This window comes from Pleurodeles waltl, chromosome 8 (genome assembly GCF_031143425.1).
Source record: "Pleurodeles waltl isolate 20211129_DDA chromosome 8, aPleWal1.hap1.20221129, whole genome shotgun sequence".
Taxonomy (NCBI): Eukaryota; Metazoa; Chordata; class Amphibia; order Caudata; family Salamandridae; genus Pleurodeles; species Pleurodeles waltl.
This window is the reverse complement of record NC_090447.1, coordinates 1,434,400,701-1,434,413,221: the sequence shown is the minus strand read 5'-3', so window position 1 is coordinate 1,434,413,221 and position 12,521 is coordinate 1,434,400,701. Positions and strand designations below refer to the sequence as shown.

Here is a 12,521-nt window from a genome sequence, read left to right as displayed (position 1 = left end):
TTTTAGGTGTACACTTATTACAGGTTTGGGAGGGAAATACACTGAAATGTTGGTGATATCACGTTGCAAGTTTGTGGGTGTTCACACTTTGCAAATAAAACAGTGATTCTCACTCTGCCCTAACGCCACCACTTGTAAATTTTCAAAACCCATCCACTGGTGTATATTTCTGTTATAAGCATGGCCAGTCGAATTATGAAATTCTGCAGCTGTTGCATTTTCTGCGCGATTATGTATTTACCCCACTTACCACATAATTAAGCATAGGCAGCATTATTAGTAAATTACAGGAAAAAATGTTTGTAGCCCAAACAGATGAAAAGTTACTAAAAAAGTGTCCCTCGTGGCGCTGCACAGTGGTACACCCTTTGCAAAGCGTGGTTGACCTTGTAATTGCTAATTGATGCTTTAAGGTGATCGAATACTAATGAGATGTAACTTTTGTCCTAGCAGCGATAAAAATAACAAAATAGTGATACAATTCTGCCACTGAAGATGCCACGTAACTAATCTTTGTTGCATAAGTTTGTCAACCATGCTGCATAATTTGGCCCTCCACTGCAGAATACTTCCAGTGATATTTCCAGTGGCCTAGTTGTAAGTCCCATCTGCCCCTAGAAATATTTGCAGATTCTGATTCTCTAAATTAACGGGTACCACGAATTGCCCACCTGGCACTTGGGTTCGACAAAGGTTTTGTAGGTTCACTAGTTTAGTTCTTTGGGCACCTCCAGTCCTCGACCCCTTGCATTCCAGTAGCGTCACTGAGATGTCAGTGAAGCTCGCGAGAAGTGATGATGCCTTTAAAAGTAATACTTACGGAATGACAACTGCAGAAAGAAGACATGAAAGAAGAGTCTGACACCGAGTTAGAAAAGTTGTTTTACCTTCTCTGACACAAGCGACTCCTTCATTTCACAGCGGTTTCAGAGACAAAAGTAGGCATTTGGAGCATATTGGGAGAAATGTACTCATTACCTCAACAAACTGGGGCAAATGATTTCAACATTTTAAATAAATCACTTACTAAGCAGACACCCAAAGTTTCATGACGTGTAATTCGAGATTTGATGAAATAAACCATTTTGCAACAGATTCCCTTACACTTGTTTCATGTTTGCAGAAGGAAAGAGGAACACCACGCTCATAGCTGCCAAATGGCCTCCTATCATGGATGGCTGGCATTCAGCCAGTCCTGCTTTTGAGACACAAGCACTAAGCATTCTGGGACATGTAAGCTGATACGATTAATGGGAAACACCAAACTAAATGTTCCAGTATACCTACTGATGTTGGCTGAAAAAATAGGATTGTCTGAAAGTCAGCATCGTGGCACAGAGTCAGCTGGCAACTATATACATCTGAAAGGAGCAGTTTATTTTCAACTTCTCTTTTGAAAGTAATTACCTTTCAAGGTATACGTTTTTAAAATAATCTTTTAGTGAACGTGTGGAGCCATTTTCCTGGCATTCCATACCCAATACACCCATGGCCATATATACTAAATAAGGTACTTTGTGAATGCCAACAGAACATGATGCTTAAAGTGTTGCATCTGAAGCAGCCATGCACCCCTGATTTTCCCAAACTACTCTTTTTGGTAAGCATTGTAAAATTCCAAATTATTTTAATCTAACCACCACTAATTATTACATTTATATTTGGCATTCAGTGCTGTTGGAATTTTGCAACTGTGTGAAACAGGTAACTTGGTAAAACGTTTTATCAACCTAAATAAAAGCGGTATTGAAAGGGATTTCCTAGTCTTGCACTGGTACATGGTATAAGCTGCATCCAGATCTTCCTTAAAAAATAATTTGACAATTAATTAAAATGCAATTTGGAAAAAAATAAAATGGAACCTTTGCTAGATGAAAAAGGAAGGAAGACACTGACATTTTCTTTACGCCCATAGCGCCTTTAAGCACACGTTCCCCGCAGTTTTCTTTTGCAAAGCGTACCCGTGTCACACTACACCTTCAGTCAGTCTTGGCTTTTTAGTAAACACAACTTTGCATGATGGTATTTTTAAGCCTATACCCAATGTTAAAAGCGAAATTATAAGTCCCAGAATGCATCATGCTTTTGGTTAAAAGTTTAGGACTAAGGGGTCTACGAGTAGCTTGTGAGCTACTAGTAATTCTTGAGCTATCCATAAGTAGCTCTCCTGTGTGTAGTCCAGCCACAAAAACTGAATAGTTTCTATTTAAAACAAACATGTAAACTTGTCTGATGTGGTCAGTATTAAAATTCTAATAATATTCATAGCTCTGGAAGATTTTCACCAACATAAGTAGCTTTTACTACAAAAAGTGTTGGAGACCCCTCCCTGGGCAGCTAAAAAGGCAGGTGGCAGGAACCCATGGGCTCCTTCACATTTTCTAGCATCAGCATTCTCCAGTGGATCGCTGGGCTAGGCTGTGCATTTTTATAAACGTTCGGTTTTCTGTGGTGTTGTCAATGACTCCACTCAATTGACAAAGCCAAGATGTGTGATTAAACACTGCCTTTATTTAAGCAGTCACACATTTTTGATAGGTGCAACAAGCATTACAAGTAAATGCCGTATGCAAAAATAAACAGAGCATGAGTAAGGGCATACTCCTGCCCAGGAGACTGCACAACTGAGAGGCTGTATGCCAATCAGATACCAGTGGGCTAAATTACTATCTTCTCTGTGCTGAGTTAGCAGTAGAAAGACACACGATGCAATAAGGCGAATACATAGATTCAAAATAACAATAGGGCAGATCCAGTCCTCTCAAGTGCCTCTTGTTTCTCAAAAACGTTAAGTGTCCATAGCTGTTGTGAAACGCAAACAGTGCTTTAGTTGCTCGAGCTTGTGCTTGCGGCATGCTGCAAAGGGAAAAAACAAGATTTGATTACATATTGCTACTTAACAGTACACTAATTAAGAAAGTTTACATTTACACAAATACAATTTTAAAAATCTCGGGGCACACAATGACCTAACCATACATTTTTTGGCAAGATGGCTCAGTAGGTTGAAAACTTGCACTTGCATCTGCTGCAAGTTTAAATCCCAGAATGTTCAACTCAAGCTTCCATCAATAATATAACATATGTATTTGTAAAAGCACACGTTCACCACTTAGGGTATCTTGGTTTACTGTTACCAAAATCAATGGTACTCATGTTATTGTAATTGTATTTATATAGCACTTACTACCCCTGATGAGACGTCAAAGCGTTTTTCAGCGAGTAGCACGCTACCCCGGAACCCAAAAGGATTAGTGGTGGATTAGTACAGGGAAATATGAGTACTTTATTATTATTAGTATAGGGAGGTATAAGTTAATTTGAGTGGAGTACATGTGAGTCTGTTAGTTGGATTGAATAGAATAATGGAGGGATAGAAGAGGGAAGAATCCATAAGTGTTAATTGGGAGAACATAATAGTAAGATGAGGTCACGGATGAGTAAAGGAGAGATAGAAGAGGGAGTAGTCTCTAGAAAGGGATTAGGGAGATCATAGTAGTAAAAAAGGTTTAGGATGAGTCAAAGGACAGATACATGAAGGAGACTTTAGTAGGGTTGTTCAGGAGCTTATAGTAGTACACTGAGGTTTGGGTTGAGCGAGGAGTAACAGAGGAGGGAAGAGTCTAGGACTCAGAGATCATAGTAGTAAAATGGCTTTGGGATGAGTCAGAGAGTGGAGATAGATGATAGATTGATAGAGATTTACGGTGATGGTGAGGCTGAGTAAAGCTTTCAAGAGTATATTTTTTTCTCGTACAGTGGGACTAAAGTAATAAATATATAGATACATGATTACATAGTAAGGGAATATATGTGTAAGGAATAACATATTTTGAGATTTAAAGTTGTATTGTATAAAACACAGACTTTGAAGAGTTGCAGTATTTGAATTCAAATTTGTGTACTTTTATAACATTATTTTATCTTTCCTCAATATTTCAACAGTGAAATCTTTGTAGATAGTTAACATAATATTTACCTATTGTGATAGCTAAAATAAAAACAGACTCATAACATCTAATCAAACAACTTATATAGAAACTATGCAATGACCTATCAGCATATTAAGTATAGAATAATATACACATATATATAAACAACCATGCGTATATACATATTTACATTATTATACATATATACACTTACACACATGCATACTTACATACATATGTAAGTATACATTTGTTAAACAGGCTTAAAGAGTTTTATCTATTTTAAGATATAATTGTTATTATACATATTTTTACAAATAAATACACATATCTAGATATATACATATAATCAAATTATAAATGTTTACATACAAAGGGATATAGTCCATTGCTGTTTGAGTATGGTGGTTATGTAGAAAAGAGCCAACTCTTGAGTAGTCTTCTCAAGATTAGATGGATATCCCTGGATCTTATATTTGGGGGTAATGAATTCCATAGTTTTGCCGCTTGAACAGAAAAAGGTGTATCACCTATTGTCTTTTTCTTGCATGGTGGTGTTTTAAGGCAGGGTTCCAGTGAGGAAGAAAGGCTGAGTGGACTATCAAAGGTTGATAAAACTATGTAATAGTATCACATTTTAATTTCAGTGCTTAGGACCTAGATCCAGGCGACACCTGGAAATCTGTGCCATTCACAGAAAATGTTGTCAATTCCTGGCTAAGCTTACATATTATAATTTACGCTGGGTTGATTGTACATGGTGTACTATTACAGAATGCTAAAATGCCAGCAACTTAATGCAACAACACAATTTTTTTTCTTCCCAGGGAAAATATTATTCGCCGTGGACAGTCCTCTTCCTTTACATCACTAAGACATATGAGGGTGTTGTCATATTCACACCTTTATTCTTGTCCCTGATGGAATAAATCACTGACCGTTTCCAGAGTATGAACAGGTCAGAGAGGAGCTTTTATGAATCCACAAGCTCATGTTTGTGGATGTTCACAAACCTTAACGGTAAACCATGCCCTACTCCCCACCTCTTGGGTGGGATGTACTCCTGCATATTGTTATACTGTTGGCAGGTTATGATAAGTGTGAGCAAAAGGACAAACAATTACAAGGTAACCTTTTGTGAATCCAATACAGTCTGAACCCAGCCACCTGCATGTGTTAGTCGAACTTGTACACACAAATGGCTTTATGACTAAGGCACTTGCAAAAACTCTGGCACAAATACCAAGGGCCAAATTCACAAAAACTCTGAAGTGAGTAGCTGTAACTTACTCTTGAAGTGCTCCTGGCTGAGTCCTGAGATTAAGCAAAAAGATCTCCTGTCTTTCTCCTGTTATTCAGGAGTAAGTGAGTACTCGAAGAACAAGTCTGAGCAGAAATTTTGTGATTCAGGCTCACATTAAAAACAAAGGTTGTTAGACCTGTCAGCTCTTGGCGTGGTTTCCCCTGTCTTTTGGCTTCTGACCTGCCATGATCCTGTGCTGAACTCCGTTTTTGCTGGTTTTAGGAATCTGGGCACTTTACCACTGATGACCAGCGCTAAAGTACAAGTGCTCTTTGTCTAATTTGTATTGGTAATTAGCTTTTCCATGATTGACTTATTTGATTTACTAGTAAGTCCCTAGTAAAGTGCCCTAGAGGTGCCCAGGGCCTATAAATCAAATGCTACTAGTGGGCCTGCAACACTGATCGTGCCATCCACATGAGTAGCCCTGTAAACATGTCTCAGACCTGCCAGTGCAGTGTGTGTGTGCAGTTTTAAACTGCCATGTTGACTTGGCAAGTGCACCCACTTGCAAGACCCAAACCTTCCCTTTTCCTACATGTACGTCACCCCCAAAGAAGGCCCAAGGCAGCCCCATCGGCAGCGTGCAGTGTATTTAAGAGGTAGGACACGTACTGGTGTGTTTTACATGTCCTGATAGTGAAATACTGTCCAATTTGTTTTTCACTATTGCAAGGCCTATCTCTCCCATAGGTTAACACCTTTAAATCTCTTTGAAATGCATTTTCCCATTGGGCACAGATACAGATGTGGAGTTTGGGATCTCTGAACTCACAATTAAAAATATATATTTTAGTTAAGTTGGTTTTTAGATTAAAAGTTTGAAAATATAACTTTTAGAAATTGGGCATTTTCTTGCTTAACTATTCTGTGCTTCTGCCTGTTTACTAAATATAAGCCGGGGTTAGACTGACAGTTGGGCTGTTTGTGAATTCCCTCTAGACAGTGACACAAAGGGAGCTGAGGTGTGTCCTGCATTTCCTGATGAGTCTTCCTGGGCTAAAGTGGAAGGGAGGAGCCAAACTTGAAAGGGCTGTGCCTGTCCTCTCATAATAGAGTCTCCAACCCCCTGGTGTGTGTCTGGGGCACGGCAAGGAAGAGGCAGAGTCCTGTGCACAACAAAGACTTTCCTTTGAAGTTTGCCTACTTCAAAGGCAGAAATGAGCATAAGTAATGGACTGCTGACCCCACAACTTCAGATTACTTCAGGATCAAGAGGAACCTTTGCCCAGAAGAAGAGCTTGATGCTTTAGGAGGACCTGCCACTCTGCCTGTTGCTTTGCTGTGCTGGCCTGCTTCTGTCTTAAGAGGTAAAGGACTGGACTTTGCTTTCTGAAATCCTGCTTGTGAAGTTTCTCCAAGGGTTTGGACTGAGCTTGCCCCCTATTCTGAAGTCTCAGGGCCATCATAGACTTAGGGGGTCATTCCGACTCCCGCCGGCGGCGGTAACTGCACGCCCGGCGGGAGCCGCCGAATGACCACACCGCGGTCAAATGACCGCGGCGGCCATTCTGGCTTTCCCGCTGGGCTGGCGGGCGACCGCCAGAAGGCCGCCCGCCGGCCCAGCGGGAAAGCGCCTTCAATGAGGAAGCCGGCTCCGAATGGAGCCGGCGGAGTTGAAGGCGTGCGACAGGTGCAGTGGCACCCGTCGCGACTTTCAGTGTCTGCTTGGCAGACACTGAAAATCAATGTGGGGCCCTGTTAGGGGGCCCCTTCAGTGGCCATGCCATTGGCATGGGCACTGCAGGGGCCCCCAGGGGCCCCACGACACACGTTACCGCCATCCTGTTCCTGGCGGTGAAAGCCGCCAGGAACAGGATGGCGGTAAGGGGGTCGGAATCCCCATGGCGGCGCTGCTTGCAGCGCCGCCGTGGAGGATTCCCTGGGGCAGCGGGAAACCGGCGGGACACCGCCGGTTTCCCGTTTCTGACCGCGGCTGTACCGCTGCGGTCAGAATGCCCATGGAAGCACCGCCAGCCTGTTGGCGGTGCTTCCGCGGTCGTTGGCCCTGGCGGTCGGTGACCGCCAGGGTCAGAATGACCCCCTTAATCTGCTAGCACCCAGACTCTCTCACTGAGACTCCGATCCTGCCAAGTGGTGCCACATCTCGTTCCTGGGCCCTTGAAAGGAGAAACTGGTGAACCAAAGGTGAAAATAAACGCATCGGAGCCGAGTGGCAAAAAAATCAACAAAGCGCCTGCATCACGGCTGTAAAATCAACGGAACGTCTGCACTGTGGCTGAAAAATCAACATCAGGTCGGGCGAAACTGACACATTGCCAGCTCAGCGCGGATTCATCGCTGCCATGCATCTGGGTTTTACACATATCATCCTTGGGCATCAAAATCTTCAACCTCACCACACGGACCTGAGACTGCTTCTTTGGAAATGGACACATGGCTTACCCGGCGGAGAAAGAGTCGACGGACGGCCTCACTTGTGAGTAAGGAATCAACGCATCGCTTGCTTTTACAACTCACGCTTGCCCGTGTGGCTTTATTTTTGACGCATAACAGGTACTTTGTAGTACAACAACGCATCTATTGATCTCTATGAATTAAGACTCTTTTTACTTTATAAAGTCATAACTTTGCCTATGTATGTTGGATTTTTGTTGTTTTGTTCTTGTTTGACTTAGATAAATATTGGCTATTTTTCTAAACTGGTGTGGAGTCTGTTTGTGGTGTTTTCACTGTGTGTGTTTGTACAAATATTTTACAAATTGCTATGAGATAGGCCTGACTGCCTGTGACAAGCTACCAAGGGGGTGAGCAGGGGTAAACTGACTGCCATCTAGAGACCCCATTTCTAACACTGGTGATCAGCGGTGAGTATAAGACTTATATTTGTACTTGACATACAGTGATTGGTGTACACTACTGTTTTATTGCAGACCATTACACAACCTGTTTTTTCTTGGATTTTTGCTTTTCATTTCCCTTTTGGATTTCTCTTGCCTTCTGAAACTTTGTATCTTTGTTGAACCTTATCTACAAGTATGTCTCAGTCTGTGGAGCCATCAGTAGTTGCTACAAATGTGGTGTTTGAGCTGGAGAAGTTGGAGGATCACACAGTAGCCCAGCTCAAGCAGTTTGGCAAGGAGTTCAAGTGTCCAATAAAAAGCTCAACCAAGAAGGAGGAGCTTCAAAAGGCACTGAGGGCCTGGTTGGCAGCAAAAGAGACTGAGGAGCACACAGCAGAGGAGAATATTGCTGTGGATAAGGAGTTGCAGAGCATCCATGATGTTTTGTTGGATAACCAGGGCCTGCCTAGAGGGAGGGCCTCCGGGTAGGCAACAGTGTTTCTCTCAAAGACCTGACCCAGGAGAAACTGGAGGACAGACAGGAAAACAGGAGACATCAACTGGAAATGGAGAAGCTCAAGCTGCATCATGAAAAGGAGCTTCAGCTGGAGCTGGCTAGGATGAGAAGGGAGGAAGAGAAATACAAAATTGCTATGGAAAAACAGAGAATTGCTATGGAGAAGGAGAAAATGCATTTAGCTCAGGAGCTGAGCTTGAAGGAGCTGGACTGCAGGAGCAGGTCCAGCACAGATGGAGGCAGCAGTTCTACAGTGCAGTGTGACGGGAAGATGCATATACCCAAGGATGTAGTACAGGATTGGGTAATGACATAGAGTAGTGGTTAAGGGTTTATGAGGTGACACTGAGGATGCACAGGGTCCCTGAGTGAGATTGGGTGGGAGCAGGCCTGTGGAAGCATTTTTCAGTGGAGGGAGGGTAGGGTGAGGGGGGGGGAGGGGTCACCTTGTTGGCCTTAGAAACAGAGGATCAGATGCGGTACCCTCCCATGAAGGACCACCTGACCATGAGGTATGCTCTCACCCCAGAGAGTTACAAGGTCAAGTTTAGAGAGAGTTCCAAATTTGAGTCGCAAACTTAGCTGGAGTATGTGGATTCTTTCTGCAGAGCACTAGATGGTTGGGTGAAGGGCAGCAAGGTAACAGACTAACAGGGTCTGTACAACTTGATGGCATGGGAGCACTCTAGTCGTTTTCTAAAGCTGCACCAGCACTTGATTGACAGCAAGTTTACTGACCCTAGGAAGCTTGTCAAGGAGGTGGACCACTGGCTCAGCATCAGGGCCCAAAAGAAGCTGTATGTGGGAGACTCAGTCAAGGGTGGACAGGGTCTCCAACAGAAGAAGGAAGAGTGGGAGGGAACAAGGATAAAAGTAAGGAGTTCTCTAAAGGGCCCCAAACTAGTTCCCAGCGTAAGGATTCCCAGGCCCCTGTTGAGAAAAAGAGTTGGTTTCGTTCAGGAAAACATGCAGGACAGAGACCCATCAAGTGTTTTGCCTGTAGTCAGGAAGGGCACATCAGAGGGAGTCCCAAGTGTCCTAAGTAGGCGCAACCTCCCGCCGGTGAGCAGTCACTTGGGGTGGCCAGTGTAGCGCTTGGGGAGAAGTTGGCGCCAGTTAATGTTGGGGAGCCAGCTGAGTTGACCCTAGTCTCCCTGGGTGAGGGTGAGGTGGTCCAGAGAGCCCTCATGTCTGACAACACTAAGAAGTACAGGCAGTGGGTGACCATCAATGGGAGGCGGGTGAAGGCTCTTAGAGACACAGGAGCCAGTATGATAACAGTCCGCTGTCATCTGGTGTCTCAAGAGCTGGTAATCCCTAATGTGGTCCACCAAGTTGTAGCAGTAGACAACAGTGAGCACCAATGCTTGGTAGCTCAGGTTCCCTTGGAATGAGGGGGGGGGGGAGGTCTCAGGTTCCTTGAGGGCAGCTGAGAGTCCATCCATGACTGTTGACTTTCTGCTAGGGAATGACCTAGGACATACTGCCTGGAAGGAGGTGGGGCTTATGCACCATTGCGAAATGTTGGGACTGCCAGAGTGGGTGTGCATGACCACATAGTCCATGGCCGCCAGATAGTGTGATCAGGAGGACCTGGAGCCTGAAACAATGGCCCAGGCAGGTGCCTGCCAGGAAAGGAAGGGGCAAGGGCTGCAGGAAACCCACTTCTGAGATTCCCAGGGTCTGGGAGGAGGCTGAACCTGAGAGGGGATGCCCCCGAAACTACAGGGGAACAAGTGGCTGAACTGGCGGACCTGCCTGAGCTGACCTATTGGCAGCAGGAAAAAGGCCCCACCAGGGAGGAGTGCTGCGCAGTACAGAAAACATGCCCCACCCTTGAGGGCTTTTGAAACAGAACGAGGCACAGACAGCTGGTGACATCTCTGGATCTCACCTGATTTACTGGGAGAATTATCTCCTGTATAGTGAGCCTACGGTTGCTGAGCGTGGGGCAGCCTGTGTGCTGGTGGGGCCTGTGTTTCAGAGACTTCCTACTGGGTCAGACTCATGATCTGCCACTGACAGGTCATTTGGGGCAGGACAAGACCTGTCACAGGCTTGTCACCCACTTTTATTGGCCCCAAATGAAGAAGGCCTCAGATGCGTTCTGTAGGATCTGTCAGGCAACAGGCGGGTATTGACATTGTGGGGCCTCTGGATCCCATGACAGCCATGGGCAACAGGTTTATTCTGGTCTTTATGGACCATGCCACCCGGTACCCGTAAGTTATGCCCCTGAGGACAGTGACTGGCCAGGGTACTTAAGGGGATTTTTACCTGTGTTGGTTTCCCAAAAGAGGTGGTATCTGATGGGGGTACCAATTTCATGTTGCTGTACATGAAGGCCATGTGGTGTAACATTCAAGTTGACCATGCCCTACCAGTCCCAAAGCAATGGGTTGGTTGAGAGAGTCAACCACACCCTAAAGGGCATGATTATGGGTATCTCTGAACCCATGAGGCATAAGTGGGAAGTCTTGTTACCACATCTGTTGTTTTCTTACAGGAAGGTACCACAGAAGGGGGTTGGCTTTAGCTCTTTTGAACTTCTGAAGGGGCACCCTGTGAGAGGGCCTCGCAGTTTGGTGAAAGTGGGCTGAGAGCAAGCCCCCAAAAAGCCACCCCAGGATGTATTCAGTTACATGCTGGCCTTCAGGAACCAGACAGCCCGTTTCTGGAAACTCACCCAGGAGTATCTGAAGGCTAGCCAGGACGACACGAAACAATGCTATGATCAGAATACCACTCTGGTTGAGTTTCAGCCTTGCCAGAAGGTGATTACCTTCTGTAGAGCCCCGTGCTCTCCAAGACTGTTGGGCAAGGCCATTTGAGGTGAAGGAGTGTAAAAGTAATGTCATCTACTTGGTGGAAACGCAGACTCCTAGGAACCCTTTGAGGTTCTTGCACGTGAATCACCTCAAACCACACTTTGAGAGGTCTCTGTTGACCATGCTAGTTATACACAGATCCTATTATGATCTTGTGATATATGAAAGAAAGTAAACTTCAAAGACAGGAGTTTTTCCACTTTCACTCCATTGACGGCGTGTACGCTTGGGCTATCACAAGATCGTAATAGGATCTGTGTATACCTCGTATTGAGTATCTTCATGAGTTTCCACCAAGTAGATTACATTACTTTTACGCTCCTTCACCTCAAATGGCCTAGCCCAACAGTCTTGGAGAGCACGAGGCTCTACTGGGGCCATCACCTTCTGGCCAGGCTGAAACTCAACCAGAGTGGTATTCTGATCATAGCATTGTTTGGTGTCCTCCTGGCTAGCCTCCAGATACTCCTGGGTGAGATTCCAGAAACGGGCTGTCTGGTTCCTGAAGGCCAGCATGTAACTGAATACATCCTGGGGTGGCTTTTTGGGCAGCATGGCAGTTCTGGTCCACTGTGCACCAGCGCAGATGTAGCAGCCTTCGCGCTGATGGAATGAGGGAATAAGCCTTCCTGTGGGCTGCTTTTTGGCTATCCCATAACAGATCTTAATACATAGCACAATCCATCAGGGGATTTGCACCACTTTCCCCTTTTTTGTAAAAACTGAGGGCCCTCAAGACAGTGGAGGTGTTCCTCCTGTTTAGAATGTGAGTTGGAGCATAGGAAGTCAGCAAGGTGGTGGATTGCCCAGTGTGGAAGGGCGTAACTACCTCTGGCAGGAATGCCGCTTTTGTCTGGAAGACAAATTTGTCCATGAAGAACACTACGTATGGCTGTTGGACACAGGGCCTGGTTCCCCTGCTCATGTTTCAGATGTAATTGTGACGAGAAACACAGTCTTGATAGACACAGGCATAGGGGACAGCAGTGCATCGATTCCAAGGGAGTGCACATCATGTAAGTGAGAACCAAATTAAGGTCCTCCTATGGCATCACAAAAGGTGCTGGTGGGAACATGTGGGCCAGCCCTTTCAGGAAACGCATCACAACAGGTGATCTGAAAAATGACGTCTTATTT

At 44.9% G+C, this 12,521-nt stretch overlaps 1 protein-coding gene across 4 annotated transcripts in view; it reads right to left on the bottom strand.

Moving 5' to 3' along the window:
* Positions 1 to 869: 869 nt before the first annotated feature.
* The window catches only part of SH3BGR (SH3 domain binding glutamate rich protein), a 204,896-nt gene continuing 193,244 nt past the window's right edge, over positions 870 to 12,521 (bottom strand). For 2 of the 4 annotated variants that reach the window (XM_069202578.1, XM_069202581.1), the window contains one exon: positions 870 to 2,856. The gene's annotated coding sequence lies outside the window, so the exon portion shown is untranslated. The remainder of the gene's footprint in view (positions 2,857 to 12,521) is intronic. The other 2 variants (XM_069202579.1, XM_069202582.1) reach the window with 1 other exon arrangement.